The sequence below is a fragment of the Felis catus genome, chromosome C1 (genome assembly GCF_018350175.1).
Source record: "Felis catus isolate Fca126 chromosome C1, F.catus_Fca126_mat1.0, whole genome shotgun sequence".
In the NCBI taxonomy this organism is placed as follows: domain Eukaryota; kingdom Metazoa; phylum Chordata; class Mammalia; order Carnivora; family Felidae; genus Felis; species Felis catus.
In genome coordinates this window covers 58,600,064-58,614,453 of record NC_058375.1, presented here as the reverse complement: position 1 = coordinate 58,614,453, position 14,390 = coordinate 58,600,064, and the positions used below count along the sequence as shown (strand labels likewise).

The 14,390-nt window shown below is 37.7% G+C and overlaps 1 long non-coding RNA gene across 3 annotated transcripts in view; it reads right to left on the bottom strand.

Moving 5' to 3' along the window:
• LOC109502390 overlaps nt 1-14,390 on the bottom strand; it is a 214,209-nt gene that overhangs the window by 63,350 nt on the left and 136,469 nt on the right. For all 3 annotated transcript variants that reach the window (XR_002744525.2, XR_006584389.1, XR_006584388.1), the window contains one exon: nt 5,212-5,306. This is a non-coding gene — a long non-coding RNA (uncharacterized LOC109502390). The remainder of the gene's footprint in view (nt 1-5,211; nt 5,307-14,390) is intronic.

Here is a 14,390-nt window from a genome sequence, read left to right as displayed (position 1 = left end):
ACACTAGAGTCTCCATGTGTTCCTCTCCTGCTAGGCAACTCAGAAGGACCCAGACAGCACAGTTATAAGATATCAGAGATTCTGTCAGCCTGGGTTCCTGAGTATGCGCAGCAGTGATATTTGGATTGTATCTTACATTTCCTTATTATATTTCTCAATTTATCCTGAACTCAAGGGGAAACAACAAATGTTTTGAGATGGAAATCATGGACTCAATTTTGGATATGTGAATATGTGATACCAGAGACATCTAAGAAAAGATGTTAAGACAAATGGATATGTGGATATAAATTGATATAAAGAAAGATATATAAACTGATATATATATATATAAATACAATCTCCCAGCCAAAGTACATGTCCCTCATTAGAAAAGATATTTTGAATTCAAGAAGGATTTAGCTTATGATGATCTTATTTAACTGGTGCTAAGTACTTAGAAGAAAATTGTACACATAAGCCACATTATTTTGAAAATATATAAAATATTTTCATTTATACGTGTATAGAGAGAAAATAAATGGTGCTACCATTTCCCTTTCTTGAAATTCCACTATATTTCTGTTTCAGTCTCAGATGAATCCATTTATTCACAGCAGTGATACCAAATACAAATTGAAACTAATGAATTTCATTCCTTAATTGATTTATTTCTGGATATTTTTAAAGGTGATTTTAAATCTTTTCAAAGTTTATTTATTTTTGAGACAGAGAAACAGACAGAACATGAGTGGGGGGGGCGCAGAGAGAGAGGGAGACACAGAATCAGAAGCAGGCTCTAGGCTCTGATCCGTCAGCACAGACCCCAATGTGGGGCTCAAACCCACAAACTGTGAGATCATGACCTGAGCCAAAGTCAGACCCTTAACCTACTGAGCCACCCAGGCGCCCCTAACAGTGACTTTAAATCCAAGGTTTGAGAACACTGAAAATTAGAAACATTTAAAAATACATGAATTAAGCAAATACTTCCCTATATGCACCTAAATTTTGGACTCCATTATTTATCTTTTATAAAGAGATAAGTCCAAGTTATGAAGTAGGTGAGGTGAACCAGTAAGAGGCATATAGGTGCATGTGTGTACACAACAGATAAGGCAAAAGTGAGTGCACAATGCCACAAAACAATGTGTTCCTCTTTGAAGTGAAAAGAACTAAGTTATTGCATGTTTTTTAGCTTACTACTAAGATTAGACCATTGACTAGTGACTTTTGCCTCACCATAGAAAGAGAAGAGATTAATGAAAGCAGCCATGATAGGGAAGAGACTTGAATTTGGGCCATCCATGGAGTGGTGGTAGCAATACGGTGCAGAGGGGAATGCCAGGGAGGAGGAGAATAGCTATTTGAAATATTATAATGACTTTTATATGTAATTGGATGGGTGTTTGATTTGGCAGTTTCAGAAGATAGAAGATACAGAGGTAGATTTCGCTCCAAAATAAGTGAAGGTTTAGAACTATTTTTCTTCTATTTCTGATTCTTTTTTTAAAAATGTTTTTATTTCTTTTGAGAGAGAGAGACAGAGTGCAGGCAGGGGAGTGGCAGAGAGAGAGGGAGACACAGAATCTGAAACAGGCTCCAGGCTCTGAGCTGTCAACACAGAGCACTACGTGGGGCTCAAACTCAAGAGCCATGAGAGCTTGACCTGAGCTGAAGTCAGGAGCTCAACTGACTGAGCCACCCAGCTGCTCCATCTGTTTCTGATTCTTAAAGTAATATGTATGCACTGTAAACATTTTTGAAAAGTACAAAAAAAAGACATGTTAAAAAGAAAGCACTCATAAGCCCTTCACCCAGAGATCATCATTAATATTTTGTATATTTATATATTCATTTCAGCAATCATGTGCTGAGTCCTAATTATGTGTCAGCTCCTCCTTTAGGCAGTGGAATACAGCAGTGAACAGAAAATGTCCCTGCGTTTAGGAAACCTGCATTCAAGCGAAGGGGAGATAGGTAATAAAGCATATAATATGTCCATTAGTGAGATATTCAATAAACAAAAAATAGAGCCAAGATAAACCGGGGTGCCTGGGTGGCTCAGTCAGTTAAGCGTCTGACTTCAGCGCAGGTCATGATCTCACAGCTTGTGAGTTTGAGCCCTGCATCGGGCTCTGTGCTGACAGCTTGGAGCCTGGATCCAGCTTCGGATTCTGTGTCTCCCTCTCTCTCTCTGCCCCTCCCCCGCTCACACTCTGTCTCTCTCTCTTTCAAAAAATAAACAAACATTAAAAAAAAAAGAGAGATAAACCATGATGACATGAGGTAAGGAAGATATACTGTATGATTATGATGCTATTTCAGCAAAAACTTAAAGGAAGGAACCCAGCCATAGAGATATGTGGGAGAAGAGCTTTCTAAATATACACAACATAAGACTTACATAGCTTTGTAACCTGCAGTTTTATTTAACGATAAATAAGGAACCTCTTTCATGCATTAAGTACGTTTCACAAATGCTATTTTTAATGTATACATAGTCTATTGCATGGATATACGTAACATATGCAATATTCCACTGTTGGACACTTGGGTTGGGTTAACTATCTTGCTACTATACTGAATATCTTCATATAAATTATGTGCAGCTCTGATTAATGTGTTTGGATAATTTTAAAATAGACTTTCTGAATCAAAGGATATTCTTTCGGTGGGGCGCAGGGGTAGGCAGAGGCAGAGGGAGAGAGAGAATCCCATACTGGGCATGGAGCCCAGCACAGAGCTCAAACCCACAAACTGTGAGCTCATGACCTGAGCTGAAATCAAGAGTTGGATGCTTAACTGACTGAGCCACTCAGGGGCCCCTGTCTACTCCTTTATATAGGAGTGAGCTGCATTTTGTGTTTGTTTGTTTTACGGCCCTCCTAGAAACCATGTCACTCTTTGAATCTCTGGAACTCACAGAACCTGTCTAGAAAACTGTTAATTAAGCCCAATTCCATATTTTATGAACAAGGAAATTAAATGACAGAATAGGTATGTGACATCTCCAAAGTCATGCTAGTTGATACCAGAGTCTGGACCAGATGCCGTATCTTCTTGATTTCTGTTCTCATGTAGTTCGCACATACTACAGCCTCTCTCTTTTCCCACAAAGTTGTTTTTTTTTAACGTTTTATTTATTTTTGAGAGTAAGAGCATAAGAAGGAGCAGGAGAGGGACACAGAGAGAGAGGGGAACAGAAGATCTGAAGCGAGCTCTGCACAGAAAGCAGCAAGCCCGATGTGGGGCTCAAACTCAGAAACTGTGAGATCATGACCTAAGCTGGTGTCGGACGCTCAACCAACGGAGCCACCCAGGCGCCCCTTTCCACAAAGTTTTGTTCTCCCCACTCATTCATCTCCCTTCCTTCCATCAGAAGTCCTCCATCTGTCCCTCCCTATTTCTGAGGCTCCACAATGTGATAAAAGAAAAGCAGTGCCTTAGAGCATTAGGGGCTCTGAAATCAGACAGACCTGGGTTCAAATCCTAACTCAGTCACCCAACCCCTGTGTGAATTTGGACAAGTTCCTTACTCCACTGAGCCTGTTTCCACACCCATTATACGATGTAGTGTTGTAAATATGAACCGAAAACTACATGTCAAACAAGTATCCACGTAAGAGCTGGCACAATCTAATGCTTAGAAGCTGTTAATCTGTATCATTAATTATTTGTATTATGCTACACATGAGTATGTATTTATTTGCCCTGACACTCTGTTTGTAATGCGCAGGCACATCCATAGAGAAGGTTTGAGTTCAAACCCCGTACAATTAATATTGCACCGAACGCTGAGATTGTCTTTAATACTCTGACACAGAGAAGTCAAAACAATCTCTGAAAAAAGCCTGTCTACAGAATTCTTGAAGCTGCAATCGTTGCTGCAAACACAAGAAAATCAATCCTGAACTCAATCTTTTCATTTCTTTTCATGATTACTGTTCTCAAATGGAGAACACAATTAAAACTAATGTTATATTAGTGCACTCTCCTCAAAATAAACATTGATCAAATTCTGTGTGAAGGGTCTGTAACATCTCTTCTGTAATTATTTTAAAATACATTAACAGGGATCTGTGTATTGTAGGACAGAGGACACCGTTTCTGCAAGACAGGAGCTCGGAGTTCTGGCACTAGTTCCTCCATTCACCAACCATGTGACCTACGGAAAGTCATTTCTTCTGGCTGACTCTCCATCTCCTCTGTAAAACGGGTACATTCCTACCTCCCAGAATTGTTCAAGGATCACACAGGTCATGAATGTTAAAGGCAACATTGTAATATATTTATAATAAACCATTATGATTACTACCCACATTCCTGAAAATATGATTAACACAAGCCACACAGAAAGCAGAATCATTGGGACTCAACACAAATAAGTTACAATGCTTATTATCATTATGATATGAAACAAATATTACCCAGAGTGCTCAGTGGGCTAACTAGCTTATATAATAAGAAAGGTTATTTCTTTCATTCTTAGATGACAGTCAAAGGTGGGAACATGGCTGAGGCTCACTACTGAACACTGAATTTTTTTTATTAAGTAATTATGCCTCCAACCGACCCAAAGTGATCAGGAACTGAGATACAATATACATAGTTTTGCATTCTTTCCAAAAGCAGCCTACTGCTAGTGTGGAATACCAACCCAGGCTAACTGTTTGTCATAAATACTCTTTAGATTTTACTTTTTCCCTCAACAACGCTGATGTCTCAATATGCTGTTACCTAGGAAATGCTTCACTAATGCAAACGTTAGCTTAGCTCTTGTCAAAACCTGTTAGCCATGAACTCTGACACTGTTTTGGAACTTCTAGATTTTTGTGTAGATGGAAAATTTGAAAATTCTATTGCTACCTTTAATAGCCCACATGTTGGATTAATTGTGGCTATCCAATAAAGCATTGTTGTGCACACGAGTAATACTACTTTAACAGACACATAACTATGTCAGGATACGTTGTTATCAGCCATCATGGATTTCACAACACTATAAAACTTAGTCTTTCTTCCAGGTCTGATTGGGCTAAACAAAATGTTGACCCCCTATTTCATATCATAAAACTGACAACATTTATATCCAGACTTGATGCCAGAGGAGATAAAATTTTCCTGAAGACAGGAAATAAACCATCTGCTATGCTCATAGAAGGGCTGGACCAACTGCAAGCTCTTAATTGTCATCTGTAATTACTAGATGAAAGGGAAATGAGAAATTACCTTTTCGACAGAGGCATGAAACATCAGCAGGACCATGTTTTGTTGAGAGCTGCTACTCCAGAGGTTAACATTCCTCAGAGCCATCAGAGGGTTATCTAGAACAAAAAGGAAAGTGCAATTGAGGATATACAAGATATCCTTATGAAAATAAACCCGTTCCTTTTGACAAAAATTTCTTTATCTCATTTCTTTCTCTAATAGTTCAGCTAAATGTTTTTCATTCGACATTCAACAAACATTTATTGATCAATTAGTAATCTTCTTTCATTATTCAAGGCGCAGATAGAGGTGGAAATGGCACAATACCTACATTCAGGGAGCACAATGTCTTTAGGAAAGAAAAGTGTGTTCCCAAGCAATCAGAAAACAATAGGATATTATAGAAAAGGCATTCTAAATGCTATGGAAGCACAGAAGCATGGCAGATCCATGTTGTTAGTTAGCTTTTCGATAAAGAAGAAGCAACATTTAGCTGGAGCCTTGAAACTTACATAAAAGACAAGGTGATGATATTCTAGGAAAAAGGAATCAATAGTACAAAAGCACAAACTATGAGAAAGTATAATACCTTCAAGAAATAACAAGTAATTAATTACATTTGTGTGGATAATCGTTTTCGTACAAGAGATTATTGACTTCCAACTTTCTGAAAAGAACAGTGAAATAACCTGTTTGATTGATCAAGCAAAGACAAGTTTCTTGCTTACTGCGGTAAGAGGAGCCATTTACGACTGTGACAGAATTGTAGTAGCATCTTGGAAGCAGGGAACAAAACCGCATTTGTAAGGTTTGAGGATCTAATTTAACGCATATCTTTCAATGAGGGAGTCTGATTGGTACTGAACAATGTTCATAATATAACAGCATAAGATTAATGGATAAAACAAGGTGGGGACTTTGAAGAGAATCTTTGAAGATTAAACATAATTTGATGAGCCCAGTTGAGTGATCTATTCTTCTAACAAGAGGGTATTTATCTAATTAGAACAAATTGAGTATTTCGGTAAATAAATTCAAGAGGGTCTGAAATAGATAATAGTTTCAACTTAATCTTTCTGGGCAAACATGTCCCGGAATATAAAGTTAGGTAAGGCAGAAGTTGAAAAGTAAAATTATGTTAATGTGGAGAGCAAGCTGTATGGGTATAGATGGTTTCACTTATCAAGAAGCAGATAAAGTTTGAAATAGAACTTGGGGCTGAATTGTGACAGTCCTCATATGCCATTTTGAAGAATTCAAAATGGGCAGAAAGAGAGCAGTCTAGACCCCATGCTAAAGTGTTCTCTGAAAAAAAAAAAAACAACACCGAAATTCATTTAATTTTTATAGCAATCCTGTAAGACAGATATTATCATCCCCTTGTTCCAGATGATACTGAGGCTTAGAGAAGTGATACTTTAAAAATAATCCTCGCCCAACATCTTTTAAGGAATTAGTGGAGCCAGATTTCAAATCCAGTTCTAGCTGATTCCAAATTCATCTTGCTCTTTCTCTTACATAATGCTGTTTTAAAGCAGGGGTACAAACTGAAAAGATTTCTCTTTAGAGATTGACTAAAACATGGACCCATGGACCACCTGGCTGCTTTTAAGAAGTGCAGACTCTTGAGCCCCACACTGGAACTCCTGGATCAAAATCTACAAACAATATTCAGGTGATTACTATGCACATTAAAATTTAAAAAGCACTGTTTTAAAGGACTCAAGAGTTCTTGAGTTGCCATCCCTATGAGATCAGCTCATGTCACACAGTGGGCTTTTCTATACCCCTCCAGCTTCCAGCCCTTTCCTTTTACCCCTTATCTTCCTCATCTGTGATTTAAAGAAAAGTAACAGACACTGTTAGCATAATATCCTATGGAAATCGCTATGGAAGCGCAATGAACAGAGGAAGAAAAATTCTTTCTTTAGTTATTTCTACCTTAAGGCTGAAAGACTTGAGCCTACTTCTAGTTGGGAAATTAGGACCAACCATTGTCTGTCCCTGATGGAAGCCGGAACTCATCTCCAGGCTACAAACGAGACTATTGATTTGGTGGTGAGGGAAAGGGCAAAAGGATGCAAAGACAGGAGGAAAGATGGGAGGAGGAGGAAAAGGGGGTAAAAAGAAGGATGGAGACTAGACTTCAACGAGATTAGTAGCTACCCACAGAGAGGCATCACTGTGGAATTTTGGGGAAAACAAATGTTTTATATCATCTGAATCCATCCATGCATGTTGACAATCATAAGATCATATCATTTCCTTTTGGGTAACTGTCTGTACCTGCACTGTAACCAAATATTGTCACTTTCTTCATTTATTCACTCATCATTTTTTTTAAGGCCTATAATGTGTTAGACACTGCTCTAGGCAATGAAGATACACCGTCAAGATAAGTCTGTAGCTTCTTGGTGATTATATTCTAGTGGGAAGGAGAGATAGAAAATAAGCGGAGAAAGGTGATTTCAGCTGTTTAAAGAACTTCTCTAAGTATAATTATAAATAGATGTCTAGACTATGAGGACAGGTGACATTTGAAATCAGTATTTTGGAGGGGAAAGAGTGGAAAAACTGTAATTTGCAGAGGGGAAAGCTGCAATTGAGCAGAATGGTGCATCATCTCTCATCCCTTCTTTTCAAAGCACGGCAGTAGTGCGATCATCATGGCTCTGACGGTAGGAGACAAGGAGTGGTCTCTGTACCATATGAGCATTTTATATTATTTCTCAATTTATTACCACAACATTCTTTTGAGAGACTCTTTGCAGAAGGAATAGACACTCTTGCTTCTAGTTCCCTGCCTTTGAATCCCATCTTCCAAAGCCCTCACATAGATTTTTTTTTCTCATTATGAACAACACTAGAAAGTATGCCATCAATAGCTGCTCAATCATCACCTAAGAAAGCCTCCCAAACAGACATAGCTTGCTCTCCCCGGGGCATTTCCTGTGTGACACATGTGTTTTAGCAGCTTCGGTGTGACTTTCCTCCAGAGTGGCCTGGTTGTTCATCTGCATCTGGGTGATGTGGCTCAGTGATGTCGCAGAGGTCTGGCTCCCTTCTATTAGCACAAAGGTTTTTACATTCTCTCTGCAAGTCTGAAGAATGGTAACTGTCATTTGTATAGTGTTTGATGGTTTACAAAGGCTTTTGTCACACTGTCTTATATTTTTATATCTTACAGCTAGGAAAATTGATATTCAGAGACCATAAACATCCTCTCCAAACATCTCTGTGCCCAAGAATTAAGTGCCATGCCTTCTAATTCCAAAGTCCCTACTCTTTCCACTATTCCAATGCTCATATTCCATCATAGCTGGTCTCTCCCTCTCCCTTCCTTCTCTTTCCTTCTCCCTCTCCCTTTCTCTCTCTCCCTCTCTCTTCCTTATGGTTTAGATATTTTTAAGGCTCAAGGAAAATAAAAGTGAAGTAGGCATTCTTTTTAAAAATTTTTAAAAAATATTTATTTATTTATTCTTTGAGGGAGAGAGAGCACAAGCAGGTGAGGGGCAGAGAGAGGGAGATACAGAATCTGAAGCAGGTTCCAGCGCTTGGACTCACGAACTATGAGATCATGGCCTGAGCCAGAGTCAGACACTTAACCAACTGAGCCACCCAGCCACCCCTGAAAATAACCCCTGAAATAACCATTCTTAACTAACCTCTTACCTTAACTCACTTCTTATTTTCATTGTCTTCTTTTTTTTAAGATTTTATTTTTAAGGAATCTCTACACCCAATGTGGGGCCCAAACTTACAACCCTGAGATCAAGAGCCTTACGCTCCACTGACTGAGCCAGCCAGGTGCCCCTTCATTGTCTTCTTTACAGGAATAAAATGTTTAACATTCTTCCATCATCATTTTCTGTAAAGATAACATTATTAGTTATTATCCTTATCATGAATTATAAACTCCATTGTTAGTCCTACTGGCACTAAAAAGAAACGGTTGAATGATGACTGTAGGTCTTAAACTAGGTCTTGGTTTTTTGTTTTGTTTTTTTTTTTTTTTACTTTTTATTATTACAATGTATTAGCATTATTCGTTAAGGCCATAACAAGGACATAAATTTGGCGTTGATGGAGAAAATACCCACACATATCTCTTGGAGCACTTTGAAGTATATCACCACCAACAACAAAAAAGTCATTCAAAAAGGAAAAACAATTCCTCCATAGGAAACTTTTCTTTTGTATATAAGGCACTGGTTATTTAGCCAGTTACTGAAACTTGAAACAAACTTCCCACTGAAGTATGTATATAAAACAATCTATAAACTAATTGTGGCAAGGATGAAAAATAAAAGTATGAGCAGTAATGTATGTAGAGATTTTAAAGAAAATCCTTAATGGATTATTATCACCTCTTCTCTTTTCAGTACCAATGTCTTACTGAATAGAAAATATTTGACTTCCTCTATGGTTGTTTCTTTTTAATTCGGAAGCACATTTACTTTGCACACTAAAAGTAAATTCGGGAATGCCTCAGTTTTGAAATTTTACCCTGATGCTCAGGTGTACTCAGTTTATAGATCATACTTTATCTGCCTTCATAAAGTGTTTACAAGAAAATTAAAGCAATTGTATTGATTCCTAAACAAGAATCATGTGGGTCCAAGAATTTATATTTTTTTAACCAACTTACCAAAATGGGATGAAAAGGCATTTAGCAAAGTTCCAGAATAAATGTCTACATTCTAGAAAGGTTCCAACAAATATCCTCAAATCCCAGAGAAACTTAAACTGAACAGACTACCTTCAAAAATTGTATTTTTTTCATACAGTTGTAATAAATAGTATGACAGAGTCAAATTTTCCGTGAACAGAGGAAGAAACCATGCCATTTAGGTTTGCGTTTATAGACCTAGAGTAGCAACTGGTTTAGATATGTAATATACATGATACTGAATTGAATATATACTGATACATTGAGCTCTGTTCTTTCCAACATACCCAGGAGGGCAGAAACAACTAAATATGAAGAGAAGATTCCCTCTTCCCCACCTTGTGTGTGTGCATGCACACATGCAGCTCTGTTTGGATTCTCTAGTCCTACATTTGCCTTCTATGGCTAGATGAGAGGTTCCCAAGCCACTGTGTAGCCGGACTGTAGCCAAAGTGAAGTTGAGATAGAGGTATTGCCCCTCTCACTCTGAAAGTAGCTTTTTTGCTCCTGTTTCTGCCCTTTCCTCGGGCCCTATAGAATTACTCCAGGATTAAACTCACAAGCTCTCTTTCTGTTCTGATAATTTTTAAGATATTTCTTAGTATCATTGATGTTCTGCCATCTCACTATGATATTCCTGGGTGGTTTTTTCTTTTTTTTTTTTTTTTAATCCTCCTCCACACTCAGTAAGACTTTTCAATTTGATAGCTTAAATATTACTTCTAGAAAATGTTGAACAATATGTGCTTAAACAACAGAAATTTACTGTCTTACGGCTCCGAAAGCTAGAAATCTGAGACCAAGGTGTCTCGGGGTCAGTTCCTTCTGAGAGCAGTGAGGGAAAATCCTTCCCATGCCTCTCTCTTAGCTTTTGGTGGTTTGCTGGTGATCTTTGATGTTCTTCGACTTCTCCAGCATCACCGCCATCTCTGCCTCCATCTTCACATGGCATTTCCCTTTTGTGTGCCTATGTGCAAATTTCCCCTCCCTGTAAGGACACCAGTCATATTGGATTAGGGGCCCACCCTAGTATGACCTCATCTTAACTAATTACCTCTCCAATCATCCTATTTCCAAATAATGTAACATTCTGAGGTAATAGGGGTTAAGACTTCAATATATGAAGTTGATGGCAGGGTGGAGTTCACAATTCAACCCAAATTCAACCCATAAAAGACACCAACAATGTCTTCTGCACTATCCTTAGTCTGGTGTCCATGTCTCCAGTCTCTGAATTCCCCATCCTCACAATATGAAGCCTAGATCACACCTGCCTGCACCCTGGCTATAATGAAGATTAGAAACAAAGTGTCTGGAGTTTAATTTGGGAAGGTGAGACTCATATTGTGTGATCCTAGTAGAATGTAGGGAGGATGTTAAAAATACGAAGATCCATAGCTAGGGTCTATTTTGGACCCTTCCCCTTCTTGACTTGAGTTACTTAATCTCACTGATTCTTCAGTTTCCTCATTTTTTAAAATGGGGTGCTGTGTGGCTAAATGTTAAGGTGTTAGCATAGTGTATGGTGTTCCATACATACATATATATATATATATATATATATATATATATATATTTGTGTGTGTGTGTGTGTTCCATATAAACAGGTGTTCCATAAATGCCAGGTCATTCTAATTTCACTTCTCCAAACCCTCAAAACTCTTCAATTCTTGTCCAACACATTCTGTCTTGTGTTTTTATGTTTGCTTGTCACATTTATTCAATTTTATTGTGTTTCAAGAGCCAGGGACAGTTCTTCTCAAATCATTTGTGATAAAGGACCATTAATATATATCCAGACTGTCAAAGACCAAAATTTTTGTAAAATATAATAAAAATTTTTCTTTTTTAAAGTTGATTTATTTATTTTGAGACAGAGAGCAAGCAGGGTAGGGGCAGAGAGAGAGGGAAGAGAGAAAGAATCACAAGCAGGCTCCACACAAAGCCTAATGTGGGGCTTGAACTCACGAACCATGAGATCATGACCTGAGTGAGGTCATGAGTCAGACACAACCGACTGAGCCACCCATGAGCCCCTCTAATAAAAATTTCTAATGAAATTAAGAAAAACAAAGACATATAAATTACAAGCCCCAATTTTATTTTATCATATTCAGTAGACATAAAATTACTCTGTCAAAATGAATTTTAAATGCTTACTTCAAGTTTCTGTATTTAATCCATTGTATACCAGTAACCAACATTTCGCTGGTCTATAGACCACATTTTGATTGGCATGTCCCTTACTCCCGGAATGTGGCCCCAACACCAGTAGTTTGGGTCTCACCCATGACAGTAGTGCAAATGCAGAATTCTGGACCTTATCTCAGACCTATTGAATCAAAACTGGCACACTGAGGTTTGAGAAACACTGTCCTGGCTCATTTTGAATACCTTTTGTTACTGAGGCTCAAAAGTTCAATCAAAAATCTATTAAAAGTGTTTGAGAGTAGAGACATTCACAAGAGGCCCCAGTATGTAACTTTAAGTGCATCTGTCAGGGAATTTTCATTTTATTGGGATCCTGTAACTATTTGTTGATGAATAATTGAAGGATTTTTGGAAGTCTTCTCCTACTACTGAAAACACCAATTTTTACATGAATAGATGATTTTATATTTTTAAATTACAGTATTATTACAACTTATATTCTTAATGCATGTGCATAGGGGTGTGTGTGTGTGTGTGTGTGTGTGTGTGTGTGTTTACTTCTGTCTTGTGTCTAGGTTTCAGTTTGTGAAGTATGTAAAGGAGGAACATAATTAACTAATTATGGTAACTCCACTGGATAATTTGCTGTTTGTGTTACATTAAGTCAAGATTAAGATTGATAGAGACAGATTTCAAACCTGCAGTACATCATAGTGAAAGGAGATCGGCTTTGAAGTCAGAAATGCCTCCATCTGAACGCTGGGTTTTTGTCCATTGTTTCACTTCTTTTCTTTAATCAAAATTTGTAAAGTGAGATTAGTATTCTGATTCTGTGGGACTGATAAGGTTAAAAGACTTCGTATTAGGCACCAGTAAGATGCTTCTTCTACTGTTAGTACCCAGTGAACTTTGACTTTCTAAATGAAGAAAGGAGCTTAGATTAACATTTTTACTCATTCTTTTATGAGGCCATTGGAAGAACTGAAATGCATACAATGAAGTGAAGGACTCATAAAGTATATAAAACAAACAAATAAATAAATTTGTTAGAGAAATATATGGTAGTCATTTCTTGGATACTTGTAAGCTTACCATTGTTGCTATATGCCACAAGTTGTAGGTCCTTAACGTGGTTTCCTCCATGGTAAAACAGATATTCTGCCAATATGAATCTGTCACATACCCCTAGTACCTATTAAAGTGCCTTGCTCATAGAAGATTCCCCATAGATGTTTCTGGAAGAAATTGTGACTTCCTTGCTGTCATGTTTTATCTCTCCTTATCCTGTGGTCCTCTCATCGGTCTGTGGCAGCATACTAGTGTGCTGCTGTGCCCTGGTGAGCCACAAAGGGTTTTCAAGTGCCCAGAGATCCTGACCCTCTATGCGTGCCCAGCAGCCCTGAGGAGCCTGGAAAACTACAGCAGCTTCCTTCTGTTTAGCCCAGCAGTGTTCTGATGTAAGAAAGATTAAGAGAAATGGGCCCATCCTATCTTCTTTCCAAACTGGAATTATTGCTATACATGGGTCTCTCCTATAAAGAAAATCCTTTGAAATGCCATCTGAATTTTATTCACCTCCCTTCCTCCTAGACAAACACAGTTCATCTTTAGATGATTTGGAGTGATGGGGCGCCTGGGTGGAGTGACATTCTTACCAGTTTTTTTTAATTACAATTTACGTTTACTTTTTGGTAAACTTGGCCTTGTCTCTAACTTGATGTCTTTTCTTATGTTACTTTTTCAGATATACCATACTATAAGTCGGTTCCTGACAGCATGCTCACTGAAATAATTTTATATAGTGTATCACTCAAGTTTTCCATGTTCAATTTCTTTTCAGTCCTCCAAGAGACTGCTCCAGTTTGGTGTTTGTGTGACTTTAATATCTTCTTAATCTCATGCTATTTTCCCTTTTTAACAGCGGGAATATGAGACCTCAAGTGTTTTAGTAGGCAACAGTCTCTTACCAAAATTTAATAATTTTGTTTTATGTTTATTGTCTTTATTTTTATAGTTTGTTTTAAGGCAAAGTAAAACTATATTATTACTACATTATTCCTTTAAACTATAGTAATACCAAGCTACTTTTCAATATACACTTATTTAAGTAACAAAATAAAACGTTTACGTTCATGGATATAGCACACTCAAGTACATAGACATAGTAAATACATTAAAATTATATGCAAATAACTGAAATGTGCAAAACACCAATAGGGCAGAAAGGGTACTAGGTTTTGAATCTGAATACCTGTGATTGAGATGCAGCTTTGTCAGTTACTCCAGAAACCTGCCTCAATTACTCAAGACACAATTTTCCCCCTCATCTGTAAAACAGGGATTACAACTGCCTGAAAGAGCATTTCTTGTGAATTAAGTG